This window comes from Capricornis sumatraensis, chromosome 1, assembly GCF_032405125.1.
Source record: "Capricornis sumatraensis isolate serow.1 chromosome 1, serow.2, whole genome shotgun sequence".
NCBI lineage: Eukaryota > Metazoa > Chordata > Mammalia > Artiodactyla > Bovidae > Capricornis > Capricornis sumatraensis.
The window spans coordinates 62734224-62741863 of record NC_091069.1 but is presented as its reverse complement, the minus strand read 5'-3'; the positions used below and the strand labels follow the sequence as shown (position 1 = coordinate 62741863).

Below are 7640 nucleotides of genomic sequence, written 5' to 3'. Positions count from 1 at the left end.
GGGTGTTCATTGGAAGGACTGATGTTGAAGCTGAAACTCCAGTACTTTGGCCACCTGATGGGAAGAGCTGACTCATTTGAAAAGACTCTGATGCTGGGAAAGATTGAGGGCAGGAGAAAAAGGGGACGGCAGAGGATGAGATGGTTGGATGGCATCACCAACTCAATGGACATGGGTTTGTGTAGACTCTGGCAGTTGGTGATGGACAAGGAGGCCTGGCGTGCTGCAGTTCATGGGGTCGCAAAGAGTCGGACACGACTGAGTGACTGAACTGACTGACTGACTCTTATGAAACGCATGAGGTGAGTTACAGACCATGTTCGCTAATGTGAATAAAAGTTTTCTCATTCCTAGATGATGAAATTTAAAAAAATTTAGTACAGAGAGCATTTTTTAAGAGCCCAGCTAGCAAGACTATACAGTTACTTTGTAAATACAGGAATTTTCTCAAATTTGCAAAACAGTTTATAAAAGATTCTTGTCAAAACTCAGCTAGCTAGCAAGCTGACAAACTATTTCTCCCTATTTTTTAGTTTAGAGAAATGATGTATATTGCAAAATCCTCTGTGTGTGTGTGCTTAGTCGTTCAGTCATGTCTGACTCTTTGCAACCCAATGGACTGTAGCCTGCCACGTTGCTTTGTCCATGGAATTTTCTTGGCAAGGATACTGGAGTGGGTTGCCATTTTCTCCTCCAGAGGATCTTCCCAACCCAGGGATGGAACCCTCAGCTTTTGTGTCTCCTGCATTGGCAGACAAATTCATTACCACTGCACCACTAACATTCCATAAACTTGTGTAATATGTGACATAGTGAAACCCATATTTTCTGTATTAAACTGTGCATTATAGAGACAGAGAGGGCCTGGACAGAGGTAAATGTAACCTGAGTATATCCTGTGATAATACTATAAAAGCTCTGTTAAAGATAATACCATAAAAGCTCTGTTAAAGAATAATTAGTATGGACTGGTCATTTCCTGGTAAACTACAATTCTGTCATTGTATTTTTGTTTCCTATTTCATTAATGTTTGTTTTTTACTTGAACATATACGAAAAGCAACCTTTGTTCATGGATAGGTTTACAATATTATAAAGTTGTTCATTTTCCCCCAATAAGATACAAATTTAGTGTAATTACAATAAAAATGCCATGTTTTTCATGGAACTGGATGAATTGATAGTGAAATTTATATGGAAAAAAATATGCAGGAAGAGCTAGGAAAATCTTGAAAAAGAAATGAAATGCAGTGTGCAGAATAGACTGGCCCTATAAGATGTGAAAGCACTCTGTGAAATCTCTACAACTGAAACTGGGTGTGGATCTACTAGGATCTAGAAATAGACTCAAGAAAATAAAGAATTTGAGTATATGACACAGGTAGCATCTCAAGCCTACTGGGAGAGATGGACTTTTAACAAATTAAGCCTTGGGACAACTGAATATTTTGAAAATGACAGATTTGCACTGTACCTGATCATATACTAGAGTAGAATCTCAAAATATCGAGAGCTATTTATAAATAATTAAATGAAAAAAGAAGTAGAAAAAGTGTGTATGAATTCCTCTGTAATCTTGGAGTGGGGAAAGCAATGAAGAAGACTGGTGACTACTTTTTAAAATAACTTCATGGCATAAAGAAAATGAATAAATAAGTCAGGAAAGATTGCAACTTGGAGAAAATATTAAAGGTTTTATTACATAGGGCTGAGGATGAGATGGCTGGTTGGCATCACCGACTCGATGGGCATGAGTTTGAGTGAACTCCGGGAGTTGGTGATGGACAGGGAGGCCTGGCATGCTGCAATTCATGGGGTCACAAAGAGTCAGACACGACTGAGCGACTGAACTGAATCTCACTAATATATAATACTTATTTAAAAATCAAGATGAAAAATATAAAAGACAAAAACTGATGAAAAAGGAACAAAATATTAGATAGACAGTTCACAGAAAAAGATATATGAATGGCCTTCAAACAAAAAAAAGGTGCTGAGTGTACTATAGGAGAAACACAGCTTAAAACTATAGTGAAGTACCAATTTTCAACTTTCAAAATGACAAAAAAAAATTTGAGAAGAATAAAATTGTACTGCCTTAAGGAGGGAAATTTGGCAATGTCTAGCAAATATACATGTGCATTTATCCTTTGACCCAGCAACGCCACTTCTGGGCTTCCCTCATTGCTCAGTCAGTAAAGAATTTGCCTGCAATGTGAGGGACCTGGGTTCAACTCCTGGGTTGGGAAGATCCCCTGGAGAAGGAAATGGCAACCCACTCCAGTATTCTTGCCTGGAGAATCCCATTGACAGAGGAGCCTGGCAGGCTACAGTCCGTGGGATCTCAAGAGTTGGACACGACTTAGCGACTAAACCAACCATGCCACTTCCAGGAAATTACTATGAAATTACATCCTGACAAATGTAAAATGATACAAAAGTAAAATTAGTCCTTATAACACTACTCATACACAATAGCAGTAATGTGAAAACAATTCAAATGTCCATTAGCAGGAAACTGGTTGAATAAATAGGGCAGCAACAAATTAGAGCTGTCCTCTCCAGTATTCTGGCCTGGAGAATTCCGTGGACTGTATAGTCCTTGGGGTCGCAAAAAGCTGGACATGGAGCGACTTTCACTTTCAGCACATTAGAGTACTGACTACCATTACCAAGAACAAGGGCAAAGATTATTTCTATGAATTTTTTAACGTGGTTTCTATTTATTTACTTTTGGCTGTGCTTGGCTTTCATTGCTATACAGGCTTCTCCTTTTTCTATTTCTTTCTCTAGTGTGGTGAGTGGGGGCCACTCTCGAGTTGCAGTGCACAGGTATCTCACAGCAGTGGCTTCTCTTGTGGAGAATGGGCTCCAGTAGTTGTGAGGGCTTCAGCAGTTGTGGCACATGGCCTCACTAGAGCTCCGGGCTCTAGAGCACAGGCTTGGTAGTTGTGGTTGCTCTGAGGCATCTAGGATCCTCCTAGATCAGGTATCAAACCTATGTCCCCTGCATTGGCAGGTGGACTACTCACCACTGAGCCACCAGGGAAGCCCTATTTCTGTGAATTGATGTGGGTGTATTGAGCAGAGAAGCAAGAAATGTATATAGTAAGAGTCTTTTGTTTATGAAATAGAAATAAGAAATTCATAGACAGTTTTTAAACAGTATACTCAGTTTTACTTAACAACATATCCACATTAGTTCAACAATAAATACGTTTAATTTTGCAAAAAGAAACGGAAGACATCAATCAAAAAAAAAGACAAAACTGATTATTTCATTATAATCAGATGGGGCGCAGGAATAAGGTGGAGAGGTTAGGGAAAGCTAGGCTTCTCTGAGCATAACTCTTTACATAGTTTTGATTTAAAAAACAATTTTATTTTGAAATCATTACGTTGAAGGAAAAAATGGGACATGAGAGGGTGGTCATGTCCCGGGGTCTTGAGTGAGTCCCTGGGATCAGCCACCAAGTGAGGGTTCTTGACTTTGTGAAGAAAAGAATTCAAGAGCAGGCCATTGTAAAGTGAAAAGTTTGTTTAGAGAGATATATACCCCACAGACAGATTGTGGGCCATCTCAGAAGGTGAGAAAACTGGAAAAGAGAGATCGCTAAAGAAATCTTTAAAGATTATTCAATCAAATTGAGAAGCATTGTGTGGCAGGTGATGTTGGGTTGCTTACCCAGCAGCCATTCCCTTCCTTCTTGGCTAATAGAATTCTAGATTTTCTCAAGTGTTAAGTAGTAAGATGCTTATAAGGGAAGCCAACCCTTCACTAGCCCCAGAAGATGAATTTTGATTAGTCCAGGCTAGTAATGGTGATTCAACTCCCCTTGCCAGTGATTCATTTAAGAATGAGCAGGTGATTATGGATAATGAGACGTGAGGGAAAGTATGTTGTAACGTTTCTGGGAAATTTCTCTGCTATTTAAAAAATAGGTGTGAGTAAGGGATGCACGCTTCTTCCCTTTCAGACCTCAGGATTTTGTAATGTCATAACATGAAGCTTGGAATTGCTGAAACCATATTGCAATCAGGAAGAAAGCCAAAAGAGGACAAAGTTCCTACACTGAAAAACGGATTTCAATTTAGTAAAAGTCTTTGGCTAAACTACTTCAGGATATTGTGTGAGAACATGCTTTTTTTTTTTTTATTGTTTCAATAGTTGAGTTGGATTTCCTGTTACTTGCAAGCAAATACATCCTAACAGATCCAAAAGCATTCTTCACACACACACAAAAAAGTGGGGGGGGGCGTGGGCAGGGGGAGGAAAATAGTTCTAAGGAATTCTGGCCAACATAATAAATACAAAAAATGATTTCTAAAACTAATGGAGTTAATCTTTTTAAAAGTTTATTTTGAAATAATTCAGAGCTTACAGGAAAAAATTGGCACAGAGAATTCCCACATACACCCAGAGACTGCATTCAAGTTTTGTGAATTGTCCCAATTATATTTTTTATATTACCTATTAAGGATCCAGTCTAGATTCATGCCTTGTACTTAGCTGTCATGTCTCATCACACTCTCTCAATCTGGGACAGTTCCTGGGTCTTTGAGTTTCATGCCCTTGACATTTTTGAAGATTATAAAGCAAAGGAATTTTATAGACTGTCCTTGATTTGGATTTGTCCAGTAAACCCTCATATCCTACTGAGTGGCACAGCGGCAATTTGTCCTTTGTTGGTGCTATTAAACTTGATCATTTGAGTAAGATCATATCTTCTAATCTCCAGTTCAGTTCAGTTCAGCCGCTCAGTCGTGTCTGACTCTTTGCGACCCCATGAACCGCAGCACACCAGGCCTCCCTTTCCATCACCAATTCCCGGAGTTCACCAACCTCACGTCCATCGAGTCGGTGATGCCATCCAGCCATCTCATCCTCTGTCATCCCCTTCTCCTCCTGCCCCCAATCCCTCCCAGCATCAAAGTCTTTTCCAATGAGTCAACTCTTTGCATGAGGTGGCCAAAGTACTGGAGTTTCAGCTTTAGCATCAGTCCTTCCAAAGAACACCCAGGACTGATCTCCTTTAGAATGGACTTGTTGGATCTCCTTGCAGTCCAAGGGACTCTCAAGAGTCTTCTCCAACACCACAGTTCAAAAGCATCAATTCTTTGGTGTTCAGCTTTCTTCACAGTTCAACTCTCACATATATAGATAACCACTGGAAAAACCATAGCCTTGACTAGATGGACCTTTGTTGGCAAAGTAACATCTCTGCTTTTTAATATGCTATCTAGGTTGGTCCTAACTTTCCTTCCTAGTAGTAAGCATCTTAATTTCATGGCTGCAATCACCATCTGCTGTGATTTTGGAGCCCCAAAAAAAGTCTGACATTGTTTCCACTGTTTCCCCATCTATTTCCCATGAAGTGATGGGACCAGATGCCATGATCTTCGTTTTCTGAATGTTGAGCTTTAAGCCAACTTTTTCACTCTCCTCTTTTACTTTCATCAAGAGGCTTTTTAGTTCCTCTTCACTTTCTGCCATAAGGGTGATCTCATCTGCATATCTGAGGTTATTGATATTTCTCCCGGCAATCTTGATTCCAGCTTGTGCTTCTTCCAGTCCAGCGTTTCTCATGGTGTACTCTGCATAAAAGTTAAATAAGCAGGGTGACAATATACAGCCTCGATGTACTCCTTTTCCTATTTGGAACCAGTCTGTTGTTCCATGTCCAGTTCTAACTGTTCTTCCTGACCTGCATATAGGTTTCTTAAGAGGCAGTTCAGGTGGTCTGGTATTCCCATCTCTCTCAGAATTTTCCACAGTTTATTGGGATCCACACAGTCAGAGGCTTTGGCATAGTCAATAAAGCAGAAATAGATGTTTTTCTGGAATTCTCTTGCTTTTTTGATGATCCAGCGGATGTTGGCAATTTGCTCTCTGGTTCCTCTGCCTTTTCTAAAACCAGCTTGAACACCTGGAAGTTCACGGTTATGAAGTTATTTTTCTTCTTTGTAATTAAAAGTATTTTATGTGGAAATACTTTGAAACTATACTAACATATAGTTACTCATAACATTTTTATTAATTAGTATTGGAACCCACTGATTATTCTTCCTTCAGTCAACTACTACTATGATAGTTGCCAAATGGTATTTTTCTATTTCTCTCTTACTATAAGAAAAAGCTGTCTCTTATCCACATATTTGATTCATTTGTTTATTGCATGCATCCTTTTTAACTCAATGAGTTAATTAAATATCAGTTTGATGCTCAAATTATCCCAGACTTGACCAGCGGGAGCCCCATCAAGCTGGATACTGTTTCCTCTTGACATCTCCCCATCATTTATTTTTGGAACTTCCATCTTCTCAGCACAATAAGATGTTCCAAGCTCAACTTGTGTTTTCCCTGTTCCACTCTGGAATCAGAGTCTTCAAGGAAGACTGGTTCCTTTTAGCGACGAGTGGTATTTAGAAGCCAATGTCTGGGTCCTAGATGTGTTCATTTCTACTGGGATATTTCTGCTTCTGGGCCCACACTGTGGTCAGAGCTAGGAAATATAAATATATACTTTACTTCCATATTTATTTCTGTAACTATTCATCTATATTATAAACTATTAATTCACACTGGTAATGCCAAACCCATTTCAGTACTGCAGGATTCATCTAACATTTCCCTTTTTGGTTTTGTTTCTTCCATCTCAGTTGGTGATCTATCTGGCTACCATTATCTGAAATATATTTTCTCATGTATTGAATCATCCATGTGAGCCAATCTCCTAACCACCCGCATGCTGCCCCCACCACTCTCTCCAATGCTGTCCTCACAATGGGTTGCGATGACCTGATGCCATAGTGTTATCCCTGTTGCCCTGCTCTGATCCCATCCTTATATGGACTACCATTACATTTTCACTTGTGAAAGCAATTGATTCTGAAAATAAATAGCATGGGAACCTTTTCTTTGCTAATAAACAGATACTATGTGAAATGAAGAAATCACTCAAGTTTATTTAACTTTTTAATATTTGAATGGTGGTATCCAAAAAAGTATCCGGTCTAAAAACACTGTTGGCTTTTAAAAATACATTTAAAATATCTTGAACAGGCAATAAGAGGAGTAAATCACAAAAATATTATACAATGCGAAAACAAAAAACCCATGTATGAAAGAAGTCTTTATATACTGTGTTTTACATACCGTGCCCACTTTGGCACCATGTATACTAAAACTAGAACTATACAGGAAAGATTAGCATGACCTCTGTGCAAAGACGACACAAACTTACGAAGAATTCTTCTATTTTGTTATACATAAATGTTAAAAAATAATAAACTAGAAAGAGTATATATTGTAACATTCCATCTAGATGAAATCTGGAAATAGGAAAAATTGAATCTATAGCAATAGATAGCAGATCAGTGGTTGCCCCATTCTGGGGAATTTGCTGCAGAGGGGCATGAGGGGAGCTGTGATGGAAGTCGAAATTCCATTTTGGGGTGACAGAAGTGGTCTATAACTTGATTATGGTATAAATTTGTCAAACACTTGAAATGCCTTTTATTATATGTAAATTATATTTCAACTAAATTGATTTTTAAAGTATTGAAATTATAGAATTCCAAAGAGCTGGAAAGGATCTAAGTGTCTCCTGCTTTTTCAGATGATAAAAATTGAGGTCTAA

The 7640-nt window shown here is 38.7% G+C and overlaps 1 non-coding gene across 1 annotated transcript; it reads left to right on the top strand.

Moving 5' to 3' along the window:
• Positions 1-7157: 7157 nt before the first annotated feature.
• LOC138093645 (U6 spliceosomal RNA) lies at positions 7158-7265 on the top strand. Its single transcript, XR_011146127.1, has one exon. It is a non-coding gene; the product is annotated as a U6 spliceosomal RNA (small nuclear RNA).
• Positions 7266-7640: the final 375 nt, after the last annotated feature.